The sequence below is a fragment of the Heteronotia binoei genome, chromosome 21 (genome assembly GCF_032191835.1).
Source record: "Heteronotia binoei isolate CCM8104 ecotype False Entrance Well chromosome 21, APGP_CSIRO_Hbin_v1, whole genome shotgun sequence".
Lineage (NCBI taxonomy): Eukaryota > Metazoa > Chordata > Lepidosauria > Squamata > Gekkonidae > Heteronotia > Heteronotia binoei.
This window is the reverse complement of record NC_083243.1, coordinates 85,789,063-85,808,150: the sequence shown is the minus strand read 5'-3', so window position 1 is coordinate 85,808,150 and position 19,088 is coordinate 85,789,063. Positions and strand designations below refer to the sequence as shown.

At 47.8% G+C, this 19,088-nt stretch overlaps 1 protein-coding gene across 1 annotated transcript in view; it reads left to right on the top strand.

Annotated features, from left to right (window-relative positions):
- The window catches only part of SIPA1L1 (signal induced proliferation associated 1 like 1), a 347,094-nt gene that overhangs the window by 109,624 nt on the left and 218,382 nt on the right, over nucleotides 1-19,088 (top strand). The window contains exon 3 of the mRNA XM_060262825.1: nucleotides 2,542-2,600. The gene's annotated coding sequence lies outside the window, so the exon portion shown is untranslated. The remainder of the gene's footprint in view (nucleotides 1-2,541; nucleotides 2,601-19,088) is intronic.

Below are 19,088 nucleotides of genomic sequence, written 5' to 3'. Positions count from 1 at the left end.
TGTCATTTTTCTTGACTTCATAAGAAGAGATTCTGTGTTTCACTTCTGTTTTGAAATAGGACCTTTCTGAACTATGATATTTCTTGCTTAAAAGTTCTAATTTAACATTCTGGACGCTAACAATACTGTAACTGTGATGAACCCACTTTGTGGGAGAATGTAACAATTCTGTGATTTAGTGTGGTTTGATTATCACAGGCTACTACAACTAAGAACTGCATCTAAAAGTAGAAGTAGGTACAAAAAATGGCCTTTTTAGCTTGGTATAGTGTTTAGAATGTTGGACTCAGATCTGGGAGGTCCATGTTCAAATTGCCATGAAACTACAACTGTAACATTAGGGGAGGCTGGAAGAAACTGGCCCATCTTACAGGGTTGTTGTGAGGGTAAAATAGAGGAGGAGGAGTCCATTATATGCCACCTTGAGTTGCTTGGAGGAAGGGCAGGATAAAAATGTACTAAATAAAAATTACTTATGGTTTTGATCTGAGCTTTCAATTGAGACTTATTGGCTCATACTGAAAAATCCATTGAGTTTCTGTTCTTTGTGCTGTGCATAAATTATTTTATGTAAACTAGTACATGAGTGTGTAAAGTGCTGTCAAGTCACAGCCAACTTGTGATGACCCCAGCAAGGAGTTTTCAAGGCAAGTGAGAAACAGAGGTGGTTTGCCATTGCCTTCCTCTGCAGACACTTCTGGGTGAGATCCATTTCAAGTATTGACCCTGCTTAGCTTCCAAGATATGATGAGATCAGGGAATGCCATACCGCCTTCCCTCCCAAAGTAGTACATATGTTTTCATATATTTAGGAAGCACCAGAAGAGAAGAGAAGAAGGAAGCTCACAAAAAGCATGAGGACAGCTGCTCTCCCCTCCACAAATAATACTAAAAGCAAAGTGTCTGTGAATCTGGACACTCTATTTGACTACCATAGCAGATAGCCAGACAAGTTCATGAAACATAGGCTAATCTCTTCATTTAAAGCAGGGGTGTCAAACATGCAGTTTGGGGACTGAATTAGGCCCCTTGAGCACTCCTATCAGGCCCCTGAGCAACTGGTTGACAACTGCTTCCTTCTCCCTATGTCTTGCTTCCTTCTGCATAACAGCTTGCTTTGCAAGGCTTGCTCAGTTACACGGGCTACAGAATAAAACCTCTATTTTCTTCATTGGCTGAGGCTTCTCCCTTGGGAGGAAGGGGGGAGGAATAGCTTGCTTTGCCAGGCTCTCTCAGTTGCACAGCACTGCTACTGAGCCAAGCCTCTCTTCCTTATATTGGCTGAGTCCCCTGGGAAAGGAAGGAAAGAGCCCACGCTTCCTTTGCCCAGTTCCCTGGATCCCATGGGAGAAATACAAAGAAACACTTATTTTGCCTGTCTTCACTGTAGAAGATGGGAGATGCTTGCCGATTTCAGAAGGGGTTGAAAGATCTGAGTCGGTTTGTCGAGATGAGAGAGGAAATTCTCTGACTGATGGACAAATTAAAAGGGGATGGAACACTTTCCCTATGAAAACATGTTAAAGAGGTTAGGATTCTTTAGCTTAGAGAAATGACAACTGAATGGTGACATGACAGAGGTCTATAAAATTATGCATGGGATAAAGAAGGTAGAGAAGGAAGTACTTTGCCCCCTTTCTCATCATACAAGAATGTATGAACACTCAATGAAATTAATGTGCAGTTGGTTTAGAACAGATAAAAGGAAGTACTTCTTCACTCAAAGAGTAATTAACATGTGACATTCACTGCCGCAGGAAGTTGTGACAGCTACAAGCATTAACATCTTCAAGAGGAGACTGGATAAACATATAGAGCAGAGGCCCATCAGTGGCTTTTAGCCATAAAGTATAGATGGAACACTCTGTTTGGGGGCAGCGATGCTCTGTATTCTTGGTGCCACAGTGGGGAGGGCTTCTGGAGTTCTGGCCCCACTGGTAGACCTCCCGATGACACTTGGGTTTTGGCGATTATGTGACAGAGAGTGTTGGACAGAATGGGCCATGATCTGGCATGGTTTCTGCTATGTTCTTATTGTGTAGTGGTGAATTCCAAAGGTTAACTAGGATTATTTGAGTTGTCTGTCCTGAATAGGCTAGAAATCAAATTAGTTTGATAACCCTAGTAGTAGGGGATAAGTAGAAAAAAAAATTTCTGAGCTTTCTCCACTTCATGCAAAACTTCTACAATCTATCCATTCAGCCTTTAGTTGTCATCTTCTATAGTAAAAAGTCCTTGTAGGGAAACTCCTTGCAATGAGACAACCAAAACTTTCCCAGCTGCACTTGAGGTTTATGACAGTATAATATGGTATATGGTGGTAATTGTTTTATTTGCAATTCTTTTCCTAATAATCCCAAGCAGGACATTTGCTTTTTTCACTGTCACTGGAAAAACAATTGATCATTCAAATGTTTCTTGAAATGTGAAGAAAATGTCAGATATATGATGATTATATTTGTATTGAAATTCTCAGTCTTTTAGACAATGACTGACACATTCTAAGATTATGACATTTCTTTCTTTTAATTTTTTTTGCAGATTCCTTTCTTTTGAATATGCAAGCTACTTACACCTCAGGATCTGCCAAGCAGAATTAGGTAAGTCTATCCCTGCATCTAACTGTTCTAAGTTGGAGCTGACAGGTTTAGATTAAAATTCTAAGCATTTATTTCTGGAAAGCAAAGCTTAGGTTTGTGTTCTGGTGTTGGTTAGGGGTGTGCATTCGGTTCGGCCGAACCGTATATACAGCTGAATCAACACTGATTCGGCTGTATACGGAATTGGCCGTAGCCGATTCCCGTTACCGCCTATTATGCAGCAGCCGAATACGGCTCACCGCATACTGCCAAATAGCTATTTGCAAGTATACGGCTGTCAATGGAAAAGGCGGGAAAGTAGCTTCTGCAGCCTCAGTGGAGCTGCTTGCCTACTTTCCCACCTTTAGTGGCCTCTTCCCGCCTCTCCCATAGCCTCCCTGGGATCAGGGAGGGGGGGGAGGGGGAAGAGGAGCCCCAGCAGCCAATCCGAAGCATGCATTTGCAAAATGCATTGCAAATGCATGCTTTGCAGGGCTGTTGTGTAGCTGATGGCCCAGCCATCAGCTGCATTGTTGTTATTTTGATCTTTTGCTTACTTGGGTATCCAAGTAAGCACTGTTGTCTGGCCAATCAGAGAGCAGTGCTATTTTTTGAAATTGATCTCTGTAGGGCCAGAGAACCTTTTTAAGGAGTCTTCCTGGCTGGACTCCTCCATTGCTGTGTTGGTGTATGTGGGTTGGTGGTGTGAGAGAGATTGTGCTGCTGCTGGCTGGCCCTTGGCTTCAGCTGCTGCCTGCTGCTCTCTCACTCAGCCTTACCAGACTTCCCTGGAGTAGAGAAGACAAGGTAAGACAGTTTTGGGGTTGTTGTTTTAGTTTTTGTTGGTAAAAGGACTAGCGTCCCTTTACTTGCCCAGATTTGGGTGGGTGAGTACTGGGTGGGTAGCCTATTTGGGGTTGGGGTTAGGTTCTGCTGGGGGTGGGGGCCTGGGGCGGGGGAGGTTGCTAATTTGCCCATATCTTAATTTAGTGAGAGGACTTTTAAAAGTGCAGTGTCCTTTTACTTCTCCTGATTTGGGTGGCTTGGATTTCTTGGGGTTAGGGTGAAGGGTTTTTTTTGGGGGGGGGGGGGGTTGGCAAAGTTCCTGTATTGTTAAATGTTGAGTTTTTTTTACTGTTTTAAAAGTATTCAGTGTTTGATTTGTTGCTGCTGTGTTGTGCTGCTGCTCTTACTTTTATCTTCAGGTTATTGGGGGGGTGCTGTTTGGCCTAATTTTCATTGTTTAAAAGGCCACTTTTGTCCCCCTTTTCCTGGTTCTGGTTTTAGGGGTGGGGGTGTTGTTGTTGACTGATTTGGCCTGAGTTTTCTTATTGATGAAAGGCCACTTTTTAAACACTTGAGTTGCTTGGCCTTTTTTCCTGTTGTCCCTGTTCCTGGTTTGGGGGTGGGGAACTGGGGGTGGGGGTGTTGTTGACTTATTTGGCCTGAGCTTTCATGTTGGTGAAAAGGCTACTTTTTAACACTTGGCCTTTTGTGATTCTGCTGGTTTTGTTTTGGTTTTTTTAAATTACCTCTGGTTGGTGTGGGGGTTGGCGAGGGTGTGTGTGGGCTGGGTCACTTTCTTGTTTTTATAGAGTAGATTGTGTGTTCTGTGGCAGAGAAGCTGGCACCTGGGTGAGAGACCCAGAACCAGCAGGCTTATTGTGGTTGGCCAGCTCTCCCCATGTTGTTTGGGGCAGGGCTGGAGAGCTGGCATCTGTAGATTATGTGTTCTGTGGCAGGGAAGCTGGCACCTGGGTGAGAGACCCAGAACCAGCAGGCTTGTTGTGGTTGTTTGGGGCAGAGCTGGAGAGCTGGCATCTGGGTTTGCTGCAGCCAGGTCTGCCTCAAACCCCCTGCCCCCCCCCCCCCCAGTAGCCTCTAATTATGCCCTATGTTGCCATTGATGTCAATGGCCCATAGGGTATAATGATGGAATAGGGGCACCCTCTTTGGGTGCCCCTGGAATGGGATCCCCTGGCCCAATCTTTTTGGGACTTGGGGGGGTTGGAGGAGAGAGTCCCCTGCAGGTCCCCTGCAAATTTCGGGGCTCTCCCTCAAACCCCCTCTCCTCCAGGCAGCTTCAAATATACCCTATTTGCCATTGATTTCAATGGCCCATAGGGTATAATAGGGCCATATATTCGGAAATAGCCGCGCATCTACCGTATATGCGGCTATTCCGAATGCGGTATTCAGCAGTATATGGGGATTCCGAATCCCCCCCCCCGTATACTTCCGAATCCGTGTAATGCCGAATTTTTTTTTTGCACACCCCTAGTGTTGGTCTCAAGTGTTTTAAATTTATGATGTATCTGACTTTCTATCACTTAAAATATGTCTTCATGCCTTAAATGTCAGGTTCCTTTTGAGGATTTTGAAACTTACAATTTAAGAAACAAAAGATAAGAACATAAGAGAAGCCATGTTGGATCAGGCCAACGGCCCATCAAGTCCAACACTCTGTGTCACACAGTGGCCAAAAAATTTTATATACACACATACACTGTGGCTAATAGCCACTGATGGACCTGTGCTCCATATTTTTATCTAAACCCCTCTTGAAGGTGGCTATACTTGTGGCCGCCACCACCTCCTGTGGCAGTGAATTCCACATGTTAATCACCCTTTGGGTGAAGAAGTACTTCCTTTTATCCGTTTTAACCTTTCTGCTCAGCAATTTCATCGAATGCCCACGAGTTCTTGTATTGTGAGAAAGGGAGAAAAGTACTTCTTTCTCTACTTTCTCCATCCCATGCATTATCTTGTAAACCTCTATCATGTCACCCCGCAGTTGACGTTTCTCCAAGCTAAAGAGTCCCAAGCGTTTCAACCTTTCTTCATAGGGAAAGTGCTCCAGCCCTTTAATCATTCTAGTTGCCCTTCTCTGGACTTTCTCCAATGCTATAATATCCTTTTTGAGGTGCGGCGACCAGAACTGCACACAGTACTCCAAATGAGACCGCACCATCGATTTATACAGGGGCATTATGATACTGGCTGATTTGTTTTCAATTCCCTTCCTAATAATTCCCAGCATGGCGTTGGCCTTTTTTATTGCAGACGCACACTGTCTTGACATTTTCAGTGAGTTATCTATCACGACCCCAAGATCTCTCTCTTGGTCAGTCTCTGCCAGTTCACACCCCATCAACTTGTATTTGTAGCTGGGATTCTTGGCCCCAATGTGCATTACTTTGCACTTGGCCACATTGAACCGCATCTGCCACGTTGACGCCCACTCACCCAGCCTCAACAGATCCCTTTGGAGTTCCTCACAATCCTCTCTGGTTCTCACCACTCTGAACAATTTAGTGTCATCCGCAAACTTGGCCACTTCACTCCCAACTCTAAATCATTTATGAACAAGTTAAAGAGCATGGGACCCAGTACCGAGCCCTGCGGCACCCCACTGCTTACCGTCCTCCACTGCGAAGACTGCCCATTTATACTGACTCTCTGCTTCCTATTACTAAGCCAGTTTTTGATCCACAAGAGGACCTGTCCTTTTACTCCATGACTCTCAAGTTTTCTAAGGAGCCTTTGATGAGGAACTTTATCAAAAGCTTTCTGGAAGTCAAGGTAAACAACATCTATCGGGTCGCCTTTGTCCACATGTTTGTTCACCCCCTCAAAGAAATGTAACAGGTTAGTGAGGCAAGATCTTCCCTTGCAGAACCCATGCCGAGTCTTCCTCAATAACCCGTGTTCATCAATGTGCCTACTCATTCTGTCCTTGATAATGGTTTCTACCAACTTTCCCGGTATTGAAGTCAGACTGACTGGCCTGTAATTTCCCGGATCTCCTCTGGAACCCTTTTTAAAGATGGGGGTGACATTTGCTACCTTCCAGTCCTCAGGAACGGAGGCAGATTTCAATGAAAGATTACAGATTTTTGTTAGAAGATCCACAAGTTCAACTTTGAGTTCTTTCAGAACTCTCGGATGTATGCCATCCGGACCCGGTGACTTATTAGTTTTTAATTTGTCTATCAGTTGTAGGACCTCCTCTTTTGTCACCTCAATCTGACTCAGGTCTTTCAATACCCCTTCCAAAATTAGTGGTTCTGGGGCGGGCAAAAAGTTCTCGTCTTCCACAGTGAAGACGGAGGCAAAAAATTCATTTAGCTTCTCAGCCATTTCCCTATCCTCCTTCAGTAATCCTTTTACCCCATGGTCATCCAAGGGCCCCACTGCCTCCCTGGCTGGTTTCCTACTTCTAATATATTCCTACTTCTAATAGATTCTACCTTTAATATTTTATTTTCATTCCTTATTATGTTAATGTAACAAAGTGAAAATAGCTTTTTAAAATTGTGACAGTCTAATTAACAGCTGAAGTGTGATTTGGAGACCCTATTTAAAAGCATCACCTCCCTCCTAAACATCATTGTAGCAAAGAGAATAAGAACACAGGTTACAAGGTTGTCTCCCTTTTAGGTTGACTGAAGGCACAGCAGCCAGGAAGTCCACTCAAGGCTAAAACAAGTTTGTGCATTGAATTTCCCATTTTTATATCTTTTGCCTAGACTGTCCTCTTGGTAATGTTCAGTCTTAACCACATGATCTGTACTTTACCCTGACATAACAGAATACAATTGCTTTGTGGTCACCCGCAGACATGTATAATACAGGGAAGGGAGACGCAGCATCTGACTTCACAGCACTTGGCAGTAACAGGTGGCTGGGTTTGGCTCTTTTACAGTCACATTGTTTTTACAGCCTCGCTTCCTTCCTGTTGATGGCAAGATCTTCTTCGTGGTCACTGTGCTTCACACTCATGGGATAGAGCGCCTGTGCCGATCCCCAAATCGGTACCTAAAAAGCCCGGGATTTTTTCGCACCCGGCACCAGTGGGCATGCGCAGGCGTCCCAGTACGCTTGCTCACTGGCGCCAGCATGAGGATCCCGCCAGTTCCTTTCTGACCACTGCTGAGAGGATCTCCTTTCGTCTCCCCGGTCGGTTAAGTAATTTTGGATTGCTTTTACCTATTGTATATAGCCCGTTTGTTGTTTTCTTAGTTAGTAGTTAGTTGGTAGTTAGTTAGTAAAAAAAAAAGTTGTTGTTGTTGGACTTGCCCTTTGGGGCTTAGTTTCCCCCCCTGTTTTTTCCCCTCAGAGGCTTTCCTGAGCGGGTTTTTTCCTTGTGTCTATGGAAAGACGTTTTTTTTTAAAAAGGTGCCGATCTTGCGGGAAGAAGATTGCCCCCCCGATGGCCATTCCCTCTGTCCCCTCTGCTTGGGCGAGGGGCATCGTGTGGATTCTTGTTCGTATTGTTTGAGCTTCTCCAAGCAAACGCGCAAGAATCGAGCAGCGAGGCTTTCGGCTGCATTGGTCGAATTGGCACTTCGGCTGCAGAAGATGGCATCAAGCCTGTCGGTACCGATGGGAGAGACCACGGCCCTCACGGTTGTATCGGCTGATACATCGCCGGTCAGGACCGAGATGCCTATTGAGCACAGGCATTCCACAAAGCATCCCTCTGAAGGGTCGGTGGACACCCCAGCAGAAAAGCGTCGGGTTGATTCGGTGTCGAGAGGCAGCGCTTCACAGCAACTCCGTCTCTTGGCATCGGAGCATGAGATCGATCTCACCCAGTGATCCCATTCCTCCGGATTGAGGCGGTGCATTGAGAGTGACTCAGTTTCAAAAGTTGAGGGGTCAGCACCGATAGAGCTGTTGGAGCCGATGGACCAGGCGAGGGGTCGAAGGGATTTGGAACCATCGACGGCAGTTCGTCACTTCCCACCACCACCACCTTGGGATCAGCGCCACTGGCCTGCTCCATATTCGTACTCCTATCCGCCGTACCAATGGTACCCTTCCTGGGACTTTGCAGAGTGGGACCGGCAGTCTGAGGCATCCCAGATGTCGAGACTCTCCCAGCATTCCAGACACCGCTCTTCGGCACCGATCTCCGTCCCACCTGAGAGGCACATGGTAGTGGTGGAGGAGGTCCATTCATGCTCGTCGGTAGCAATTCGATCGCCCATCAAAGAGTCGACACCGATACTCTCAGAACATTCGTTAAGAGAGTCTTCATCGTCAGACTCCGAGGTCGGTACCGACGATCCGGACAGGGCCCTAGGGCCTTCGCCAGTGTCGCATATGGCTGAAGATCTTCCTATCTCACCATTGGAGGATCTGAAGTCGTATGGGGACCTGGTGAAGAGGATGGCGACCTCTCTTTCCCTCCCTGTGACACAGCCTCAACCCGTCGTGGATGATAAGATCTTCGACATTATGCAACGGGACACATCTACGGCGGTTGCATTACCTGTGACGAAGGTGATCTTTCAGGCAGTGAAGGAGCCCTGGGCAAAGCTTGCCTCCACTCTGGTGTCATCGAGGAGATTGGACCACATGTACCGTGTCCAAGAGGCTGGGACAGAATTCCTCTTTGCACATCCAAAGCCGAATTCTGTGGTTGTGTCATCCTCAAAGGCTTGCAAGATTCATTCTTCCCCACCAGATAAGGAAGGGGAAAAGTTGGATAATGTGGGGAGGAAATTTTACTCTTCAGGAGCTCTGGGAGTATCTAACTATGATGCATGCATGGCTAGATACCAATACTCGGTATGGGATCAACTCACCCCTCTCATGCCCTCCCTGAGCGAGGAGAAAAGAGCGGCGGCGAAGAAGCTGCAGAAGGAGGGCTTTGCTGTAGCCAAGCAACAATTGGCTGCAGCAAAGCACATGGTGGACGTCTCTGCGAAAACGATTACGTCGGCCGTCTGCCTTCGACGCCACTCCTGGCTGAGGTCAACAGCCCTCCAGCAAGACACCAGGGCCTTCGTGGAGGATCTGCCTTTTGAGGGAGAAGGCCTCTTCAGCACTACTACTGACACTGCTCTGCAAGAAATTGATAAGAGCATAAAGACCTCCAGGAACCTGGGTGTCCAGGCTCCCTCCAGAGTTCCCAAATCGAAACAGTGGCACAAGCCCTGGGTTAAGAAACCTTTTCAGAAGTTCTCCCCAGAACAACAGTGGCGACCTCGCTCTGCTCAACCGGAAAGCAGGTCCCCATACAGGGGGAACAATAGGAACCGATATGCTTCTCAGACCACCGGCAAGTCCAAGGGCACTCGCCCCCAAAAGCAGGGTCTTTGACTTTCCCGTAGCACGCGTCACCGTCCCCACCCTCTCTTCATCCATCCGCCTCTGCCCTTTCCTACCGGCCTGGGAGTCTATCTCAATGGACAGGTGGGCACTTTCCATCGTAGCGGAAGGCTACAGAATAGACTTTGCTCAGATTCTGACCCAATCCGTGGTAATCACCACACCCCCTTCCCCACCTCTGCTGGCGGAGGTGAGCAATCTCCTACAGAAACAAGCCATAGAACGGGTCCCAGTGGAGGCCAGGATGGGAGGCTTCTACTCTCGTTACTTCCTGGTTCCCAAACGGGATGGGGGTTTGAGACCAGTCATGGACCTTCGGAATCTCAACAAGTTTATTCTGTACCAGAAGTTCAGAATGTCCACTCTGCAAACAATCCTGCCCCTCATCAACCAAGGGGACTGGATGGCAACACTGGACCTCAAAGATGCTTACTTCCACATCAGCATCCATCCTGTGTTCAGACGTTTCCTTCAGTTTGCAGTAGGTTCTCAACACTTCCAGTTCAAAGCCCTTCCATTCGGCCTGTCCACTGCACCTCGGGTGTTCACGAAGATGATGAGCGTTGTGGCTGCCCATCTCCGGCTTCAAGGGATAGTTGTATATAGCTTATTCTATAGAATGAAATTTTGCTAAATTGTTGTTTGTTATTTGTATATTAGAATTTATAAGAGGTTCTTGGAAGTTAATAACTGGTGTTCCTAGTTGATCCTTCAGTTTCACCCCAAAGGGTGGGATTGTCGATAATTTTTGAGTTTTTGTTATCCCTGGTGGATGCTGGCCTTGTTTTTTCCTCCATCAAGATTTATTTGGCAGCAATATCTGCGTTCCATGAACCAGTGGAGGGACATTCTGTTTTTGCACACCCTCATTCTAAGAGGTTTTTGAAGGGTCTGCTTAGGTTTCATCCCCCATCCAGATCGCCCCCACAGTTGTGGGATTGGACTTTGGTGCTGGACAGACTGACTCGTCGTCCCTTTGAACCGATGGCCACATGTTCGTTATAGCTTCTCTCATGGAAGACTGTGTTTTTGGTAGCCATCACATCAGCACGTTGTGCGGGGGAGCTCATGGCGATGCGTTGTGACTACCCGTATCTTGTTTTTCAGGAAGCTGGAGTTTTGTTAGCTCCTGATATTTCTTTTCTTCTATGTGGAAGGTGGTTTCTCAGTTCCACCTCAACCTAGAAGTTTGGTTGCCCACTTTTCATCCTACGCCTTCTTCGGATGAGGAACGTAGGTTGCACTTTAGATGTAAAGCGTGCTTTATTGTTTTATTTAAGTTGTTCTAAGAGTTTTCGCAAGGACAAGCAGCTTTTTGATCTTCTTCGTGGTCTCTGTGCAGTCCCACATATGGGTTTATCCGCCAGGATCGGGCCCACCTCGGAGAATTCAAAGCAATCCTTAAGCGTTAATTTTGGCGCGCCTTTCCCCTCGTCCCGGGGAGGAGGCATCATCTGCGCCTGCCTAGACGAGGGGGAGGCTCCCAACCCACTCAGTTTCTTCTTTACCGCCGTCCGGAAAACACCTACCTCACTGATCTCCCGCTTTCATTGCAGTCCTTCGGATTTCTCCCTTCTCCGTCTCTTCACGTCCTTCGCTCCTCTTCATTCTTCATCTGGTATCGTTAAAAAAAAGAAGAAGTCTTTCTCTGTCTTTCGCTTTTTCGTCCTCCTCTCCCCTCCCCCTCCTCTCTTTCCGGGCGGATGGAAGGGAAGGAAAAAATAACTTTTAAAAGGTGCGTTCGCTGTGCTGCAAAGATCCTGTCCACTGACGGACATTCACTTTGCCTTTTCTGCCTCGGCGAGGCACACTGAACAGACTCCTGTGTGCACTGTAGCCAGTTCAGCAAACAGGCGAAGAAAAACCGCGCGGCAAGACTCAAAAGCCATTTGCTATAGTCATCACTGCGCCCAGTAATGTCGCATGCGTCGGATTCGCAGATCTCTCCGTCTTCCCTGATCCATAAGGGAACGGCTCAGCCGCTGGCTTCCATGGCGCAGGTTCCCAGTAAGCCTAAATCCGGCAAACACCTGAAGAATCTGACGAATCCAAGAAGTGGAACTGCACCGAATCGACCTCGAGAGACCCCTCAGATCCGAAGTCTCCTAAAAAGTCCAAGTCCAGCCATAAGGTCCTTGACCCGATCTCGACGACCCGGCCTCCGACACCTCATCCAACCACAACCGTTACGACCTCGATTCAGACTACTCCAGCTTCGAAATCGACCTTGACTTCTGCCATTACGCCACTTGAAATTGTCCGCATCAGCTCCAGATCACCGTCGGTGCACAAGTCGCTGCCTGATCAGATTCTAAGTATTGAGTCTCCGACTTAGACAAAGAGCCAACACCTTAACATTCTAGATGCATGCTCCTTTCGAGATGTCCCGAATCTCTGGCAGACATTTACGGCTCCGTCACTGACCAGAGCACCCTCGACTCCGAGAGAACCCCCTCTACGCCTTCAGGAAAAAAGATCCAGAAGCGGTCACAGAGACCGCTATTACTATTACACTCCTTCGAGGTCGAGGTCGCCATCTCCTCGTAGGTACCGAAGATACCGCAGTTCGCCCTCTCCTGGCTTCTACAGACATCGCACTCGTGAATGCTCTCGGTCCCGTGAAAACTCTCGACACCGAGAAAGGGCCTACTACCGGGATCGTTCTCGTGAGGACATCCGCCCTCACTACCGAGACGCCTCTCCACACCGTCAGCACCCTTACCATGATGACCACCAACGGTACCGTGAATACATCACACTACCAAAACCATTCTCTCCAGCTGCTTCTACGGCTGCCGAACCCGCTAAACATCATACACAACTTCCTGGGCCAGAACAAGTCATCAAGACCCCAGAAGTGGACACCCTTGAGGATTCAGAAGCAGAGCAATCGATATCATCCCGCTCCTCAGCTTCAGGGCTTCACTCTCCAGCATCAGACATAGCCAAACCGTCTGACCTCTCTCCATCTGAGGGACCCAAGTCTTACCTAGAGTTACTGTCTAACATGGCTAATTCCCTCAACGTGAAGCTAACAACGGACGTGCCTAGAGTCTCAGATGTGGTCTATGACCTAGTGCATGCAGATCTCCCCGTCGGCTCATCATTTCCGATGCTTCCAGTCCATCTGGAAACGTTGAAAGAAGCCTGGGACAAGCCAGCCTCTGTACCACCAACGTCTAAGAGGGTTGAATCACTCTACAAAGTACATGCTCCTGAATCCAAGTTCCTCTTCAGCCATCCTGCTCCTAATTCAATGATAGTCCATTCCTCATCTAAATCCAAACAAACCAGACATCCTGTCCCTCCTGAAAGAGAGGGCAAGAAACTTGACACCATCGGGAGAAAAATCTATTCTCTCACTACAGCCACTACGAAAATCCATAACTACATGGCATACTTCTCTGCGTACGCATACAACCTTACTACTCAACTCAACTCTTTAGTTACAGCTCTTCCTGAGGCTGCACAGAAACAAGCCACCCACGCTTTACAAGAATTCTCAAGAGTCAGTAAGCAGCAGATAAACACTGCTCGCCATGCAGCTCAATGCTCCTCTAGAACCCTAGCATCGGCAACCGCCTTACACAGGCATGCGTGGCTCAGGTCTTCTTCTCTGCAGCCAGACATCAAGTTCAAAATCGAGGATTTGCCATTTGATGGCCAAGGCCTTTTTAATGCCACAACAGATGATATCCTCACCAATGTAGACGACAGCAGGAAAAGGGCTAAGAGGCTAGGAGTCACCCAGCCGCAGTCATCAACCATGAAACAAAGAACCTGGAAGCCTAACTACTATAAACACTCCAGATCTCCTTGCCAAAATGAACCCTGGAGATGCAAGCCTCCTCAGACAAAACAGCCCTTCCAACAGAGGGCTCGCCCTCAAACTGCAAAAAAGACAACACCAACCAACAAATAGTCTCTTTGACTCCCTTATCCCTCTCCAATAGCCCCAACATCGCCCAGACATCAGACTGCAGCCGTTCTACCACAACTGGGAGCCCATAACTTCAGACTCTTGGGTTCTGGCAATCATACAAAACGGTTACACCATAGAGTTCAGTTCAACTCCAAGACACCACAGATTCATAGCTACCCCCCCGTCCCCACCTCTGCTCCTAGAAATAGCAACCTTGCTGGACAAGGGAGCTATAGAACCAGTTCCGCTTCAATATCATCACACCGGATTCTACTCCCGCTACTTCCTGGTGCCGAAGAGAGACGGTGGGCTGCGCCCCATACTAGATCTCAGAAAACTCAATCTTCATATCCGTCACAAGAAATTTCGAATGGTCACACTTCAGTCCATCCTCCCACTGATTCCAGAGCAAGCTTGGATGGCATCGATAGATCTACAAGATGCCTACTTTCACCTCACCATCAACCACCATCACAGGAGGTTCCTCAGATTCGCCATAGGAAATCAGCACTATCAATTCCGCGCCCTTCCCTTTGGTCTCTCAACAGCGCCAAGGGTATTCACGAAGTGCATGGCGGTGGGAGTAGCAATTCTGAGACAACAACGAATCTCCATCTAAGCGTACATAGACGACTGGCTAGTCGTCGCCCAATCCAAGGAACAGCTCCAGTCCGATGTCTCCGCAACCCTCTCCCTCTTGACTACCTTAGGCCTCCGGGTCAACACTTCAAAATCCAATCTGACCCCTACTCAATCCATACAGTTCATAGGGGCACGCCTCTCAACTGTTGCATGCAAAGCATATCTGCCAGCAGACAGAGTCCAACACATCAAATCTCTAGCCAAAGATATTATTGCACATCGCTCTCAAACAGCTCTCACCTTTCAAAGGATGCTAGGACTAATGGCGGCCACTACTTCCATCCTGCTATTTGCCAAGCTCCACATGCGCCCTCTTCAGCTGTGGTTTGTACGGACATTTCGTCCTCAACGTCAACACCAACTTACTGTATTAACCATCCCAGCTCATATCATTCCTTCTCTGAAATGGTGGACAATAGACCATCACCTCCTGAAGGGAATGTCTTTCACTCAGACCCCTCCTTCTGTGATTGTCACCACCAATGCTTCCAAGTGGGGATGGGGAGCCCACTTAGGAGAACTCACTGTACAAGGCCAGTGGACAGATTACGAAAGATCTCTCCACATCAATTGCCTAGAATTACTAGCAGTTCACAGGGCGTTGCGATCCTTCCTCCCGTCCCTTCACAACAGACATGTCCAGGTCACATCAGACAACATAGCCACTGTCTTCTACATAAATCGACAGGGAGGCACGGCCTCCACCAGATTGTGCAAGCGAGCCTTAGCCCTCTGGCACTGGAGCATTGCCCATGGCATTTTCCTATCTGCAGTACATCTACCCAGAGTCCAGAACATTCAGGCGGACGCTCTGAGTCGACACTCTATCAACGACCACGAGTGGACCATCAACAGTCGTTATCTTCACCCTCTGTTTCAGAAATTCGGCACACCGGAGATAGATGCATTTGCAGCGCCAGACAATGCACAATGCCCCCGCTTCTACATGCGCGGCCCTTCATCTCCACTATCAGCAGGGGATGCCTTTCTACAAACTTGGAACGGACCACTGCACTACCTATTTCTGCCAATACCACTCATCACGAGAGTATTGCAGAAAATTATGACAGACAATGCCAACTGCATCCTAGTGACCCCATGGTGGCCCCGCCAACCCTGGTTCACCACTCTCCTTCTACTATCGAATGGCGCATTTCACCCATTCCCTCAAGCCCAGGACCTACTCTCCCAACAGGGCGGCAAAGTCCTACATCACAACCCTGTTCTCCTCCGACTTACAGCATGGAGAATCAATTCATGACCTTCCCACCGGAGGTCCGACACATCTTACTCAATTCCAGAAAACCTGCCACTAGGAAATCATATTCCTTCAAATGGAAACGTTCTTCTGAATACGCTGCTCAACATAGATTCAAACCCGAATCAGCCAATATTAACCAAATCCTGACTTACACTCTAACTCTCTCCAACGCTGGACTGTCCTACTCTTCTCTGAAGGTCCATCTAGCAGCTATCTCTGCATTCCACCCACGTATTGAGGGCTCCACTGTATTTTCGCACTTTGCCACCAAGGCCTTCTTGAAGGGGATCCTTCACCTCCACCCTCCAATCCGCAAAATCCACCCTGCTTGGAGTCTATCACTGGTCCTGAGTCAGTTAATGAAGCCACCCTTTGAGCCCATGGCCTCCATTCCTTTACACCTTCTAACCTGGAAAACGGCCCTACTAGTAACCCTTACTACCGGCAGACGAGCCAGTGACATCTGCGCTTTCAGAGCACTCTCCGTACACAGTTTTCCACCACAACAAGGTAGTATCTCGCCATCGAAATACGTCAACTGAATATAGCACCTTAACTTAATTTTAGCTGTAATTTAATGTAGCTGTTTTAACTGTATGTATTAATTGTATTTTAAAATTGTTTTATAAATCATGGTATACCATGTCATGTTAGCCGCCCTGAGCCTGCTCCGGCGGGAAGGGCGGGATATAAATAAAAGTTTATTATTATTATTAGTAGTAGTAGTAGTACTTCGCCCTGACCCCGCATTCCTACCTAAGGTGGTATCACCCTTTCACCTGGGAAAGCCTTCTGTCTTGCCGGCGTTCTTTCAACACCCCACAGATACGGGACAACGCACCCTGCATAACCTAGATGTATGAAGAGCTCTAGCTTTCTACATTGAAAGAACTAAGTAGTTCCGTAAGGACAATAGACTCTTTGTGACTTATGCAACTCACAATCAGGGTGCCAAAATCTCTACCCAGAGATTCTCAAAGTGGATTGTAACCACTATTTCACTATGCTATGAACTGGCAAAGCAGCCCATACCTGAGCACTTGCGAGCTCACTCTACTAGAGCTGTCGCAACCTCAACAGCCTTCTGCAAGGGTATTCCAATGGAGGACATCTGCGCTGCTGCAGTTTGGTCGTCCCCATCTACATTCGCCTCGCACTACACTCTGGACGTCTGTGCCCGGCGTGATACGTCCTTTGGATAGGCTGTGCTGCGATCGATCTTCGACTGATGCCTTCTGCCATCTTTGTGAGTACATATTTACTCTCTTGAATAACTACAGTGCTTTAATTTGCAGATCCAGCACCCGCCTCCTGACAAATAGCTTGCCAGTCACCCATATGTGGGACTGCACAGAGACCACAAAGAAGATGGACAGGTTTCTTACCTGTAACTGATGATCTTTGAGTGGTCATCTGTGCAGTCACACATACCCACCCAGCCTTCCCCGCTGCTGGATGATCGTATCAATGCATTTACTACACCTCTACGGCGACGGGAAGAAACTGAGTGGGTTGGGCGCCTCCCCCTCGTCTAGGCATACGCAGACGATGCCTCCTCCCTAGGATGAGGGGAAAGGCGCGCCAAAATTAACGCTTAAGGATTGCTTTGAATTCTCCGAGGTGCGCCGGATCCTGGCGGATAAACCCACATGTATGACTGCACAGATGACCACTTGAAAATCATCAGTTACAGGTAAGAAACCTGTCCTTTCATACGCTGCCCCTAAGTTAGGTTCCAGGATTTCGTCTCAGAGACTGTCTAAATGGCTCACTGAGACTATTAAACTGTGTTATTTGTTGGCTAAGAAGCCGTTACCTGGGCCTATTCGCGGCCACTCTACAAGGGCGATGGCAACGTCGGTGGCATTCCTGAAAGGCATGTCCCTGACGGATGTTTGCAAGGCTGCCACCTGGTCCTCTCTACATGCCTTTATGAAGCACTACGTGCTGGACGTGCATGCTCAGCAGAGGACTCGTTTGGGAACTGCGGTGCTGCAAGCTGTTTCTTCCAGTTGACCGTCTTCCCGCCTCCAGGTATGTCTTGCCTGCTAATCTCCCATGAGTGTGAAGCACAGAGACCACGAAGAAGATAGACAAGTTGCTTACCTGTAACTGTAGATCTTCAAATGGTCATCTGTGCATTCACACTACCCGCCCTCCTTCCCCACTGCTGATGGTCTCCCTCCAGTAGGGGCTTCCAGCGGTCAGGAAGGAACTGGCGGGATCCTCGCGTTGGTGAGCATGCGTACTGGGACGCCTGCGCATGCCCACTGGTGCCGAGCGCGAAAAAATCCTGGGCTTTTTAGGTACCGAGTCGGGGATCGGCGCAGGCGCTCTATCCCATGAGTGTGAATGCACAGATGACCACTCAAAGATCTACAGTTACAGGTAAGCAACCTGTCTTTCTTTTTAATATATCCTTGTCATGGGTGCTGGGGATCCTGCAGAGGAAGTTGAGCCTGCAGAAGAAACTGCGCCCCTGCCACCTGCACCAGTGCCCCTGCCTCCTGCTGGAGAAGATCGCAGCCCCCCTGCCTCGCCCTCTCGAGTGGCGCGTGTGCGTGACTGCCTCCGTCAGGACCTCAGGGATCGGAGGAGGGCGGCACGCTCACAAGCAAGACACTCCCTGAGCCCTGAGGATTCTGGCCCTTCTAAGAGCAAGGATGCTTGAGTTGCAATAGGATCCTGGCTGCCTCTCTAAGCCAGCAATTAGCCCAAACGGGCAACAGCCAACAGAGGGCTATATAGCTGTAGGCTTTGGGAGGAGGCTTTGTGGAAGCAACTAGTCATCTCCCTGACGTTCTAGCATCCACTCTGGCTTGACTTTGGTTTCTGGACTCCCTGACTTTGGCTTGTGACTTCTGGACTCCCTGACCTCAGCTTCTGGACCTCGGACCTGCGATACTTGTACAGTGATTCGGATTTGGCGCCTTGGACCCTCCTGCTTACTGGCTACAGACCTCGGACTGCCCCTGGACTTTGCCTGACCCGGCCCCAGCCGTGACAATCCTGGTGAAATACATGATGCTGAAGTTGCATGACCCCCTTTCCTGCTAACTGCACTGTAAATCTACTAAAATCAGAAATTTATCCAATCTCCTTATCCTTAGATATGACAAACTCAATCAAGCAATTTTTTCCTTTTGCATGGTGCTCTACAACTTGGCGCCATCTTGGAGTTCAAATTCCTATAAACCTAAGAGATTTGATAAAATATGGTTTTAAATATAAATATTATTTTGATGCAATGTTTTCTGATATCACTGTTAAACTGAAAGATTGGAACTCATTGCAGTGGTCTCTTCCAGATCGCATTCATCTCATAAAATTTTTTGGTTTTCCTAAATTTTTATTTCTTTCTCATGCACTTCCAGTCTTTATCCCAGAATCTTACTGTACGAAATGGCAGGGTATTATCTCTTCTTTTATATGGTCTTATAAAAAACCTCATATTAATTTTCAAATGTTGCCTAGACCTTTCAATATGGGTGGTCTTGATCTTCCCTTTCTTAAGGTTTACCACCAAGCCTCCATCCTTGTTAATTTGGTACGTATTTTGCATTCT